At 45.2% G+C, this 1,662-nt stretch overlaps 1 non-coding gene across 1 annotated transcript; it reads left to right on the forward strand.

The window, feature by feature from the left end:
* The first annotated feature begins 810 nt into the window (after window positions 1-810).
* LOC133042955 (U6 spliceosomal RNA) lies at window positions 811-917 on the forward strand. The gene has a single exon (XR_009689649.1). It is a non-coding gene; the product is annotated as a U6 spliceosomal RNA (small nuclear RNA).
* The last annotated feature ends 745 nt before the right edge of the window (window positions 918-1,662 follow it).

Raw genomic sequence — 1,662 nt, forward strand, 5'->3', positions numbered from 1 at the left:
AGATGGTGAAGAACAGGGAAGCCTGGTGTGTTGCAGTCCATGGTGTCACAAAGAGCTGGATACGACTGAACAACAACATGTATTAGCTGCCCTCTCTCATGTTGAGTCATTTTGGCTGTGAGATACAACTCTGCTTGGGTAATCACCCGAGACTAACCCTTTGACTCCAGTGTCTGATTTTTCCACATTCAGTCAGACACTGTGGTACGTGGTTCACAAGAACGTGTGGGTGCATGCTAAGTTGCTTCAGTCGTGTCTGACCCTTTCTACCCTATGGACCTTAGCCCACCAGGCTCCTCTGTCCATGGAATTCTCCAGGCAAGAATACTAGAGTGGGTTGCCATGCCCTCTTCCAGGAGATCTTCCCGACCCAGGGATCAAACCCTCATCTCTTATGTTTCCTACATTGGCAGCCAGGTTCTTTACCACTAGCATCCCCTGGGAAGCCCAGTTCACACGGCTAGCCTTCAACAGTTCATCTCATCCTGGCAGGCATATTCCTCCTCCAATCAAGAATTGAAGCGTACTTGTCCACCACTGAATCTGCAACGGCTTTATGGCTCTGTTTGACCAACTAAGCATGGAAGAAGTGACACTGTGCCGTTCTGGGTTTGGGCTTCCAGAGGCCTGAAAGTGTTTGCTTTTGCTTATTTTACTTATTTACTTTTTTGCTGTGTGGCTTGCAGGATTTTAGTTCCCTGGCTAAAGATTGAACCCAGGCCTTGGCAGTGAAAGCACAGAGCCCTAAGCACTGGGTTACAGGAAATTCCCATACTTTTGCTTTTTTTAAAAAAAATATAGCTATCATGCGTGATTCATTTGGCAGCACATATCCTAAAATTGCAACAATACAGAGAAGATTAGCATGGCCCCTGCACAAGGATGACATGCAAATTTGTGAAGTGTTCCATATTTAAAAAAAAGAAAATAGCTGTCACAGAAAGAAGTCCAGGCTCTCCTACTCAAAAGAAAGGCCATGAAAGACAGGCTCGGAAGAAGACACCATCCTCCAACTGAGTGGTGCCCTGCTGTCAGCTTCCTGATTCATATGGGTTTAGTCCAAGCAGGTATCACATTGGCGCTCTGTGGAGAGCAGAGAGAGGAATCTTATATTTTTGAAATTGGAGGAAATTCCTGAAACCAAAAGAGCAAACACACTAAGCCACATGCATGAATGTTACTGTATTTGTGCAGTAGCTGTCACACCAGCTTCTTGGATCTCTGGCCCTCATCCCATCTCGTGCTTGGCTCCTCTGCCTACTTGGATTACAAGGGAGCTAGTAAGAAAAAATTGCATAGTATTTTTTTTTTCAATTGAAAATCTTTGCATGGGAGGAATTATACTATGTATTTTTTTTAATCAAAGGATTTGTTACATAGTGACCTCTACTGGGAAGAGTAAAGGTATCACCAGGGCCGACAAAAAGTAGTCAATTCAGTCTGTTTATTCAAATAATTGGTTAATTTGGGAAGGCAATGCTGGTCAAATCTTCGTTTAGTACTAAGGTGGCTCAGTGGTAAAGAATCCGCCTACAATGCAGGAGCCTTAGGGGATCCCTTAGGTATCAGGAAGGTCCCCCGGAGGAAGGCATGGCTACCCACTCCAGTATCCTTGCCTGGAGAATCCCATGGACAGAGGATCCTGGTGGGTCGCAGAGTCAG

This window comes from Dama dama, chromosome 21, assembly GCF_033118175.1.
Source record: "Dama dama isolate Ldn47 chromosome 21, ASM3311817v1, whole genome shotgun sequence".
Classification (NCBI taxonomy): Eukaryota; Metazoa; Chordata; class Mammalia; order Artiodactyla; family Cervidae; genus Dama; species Dama dama.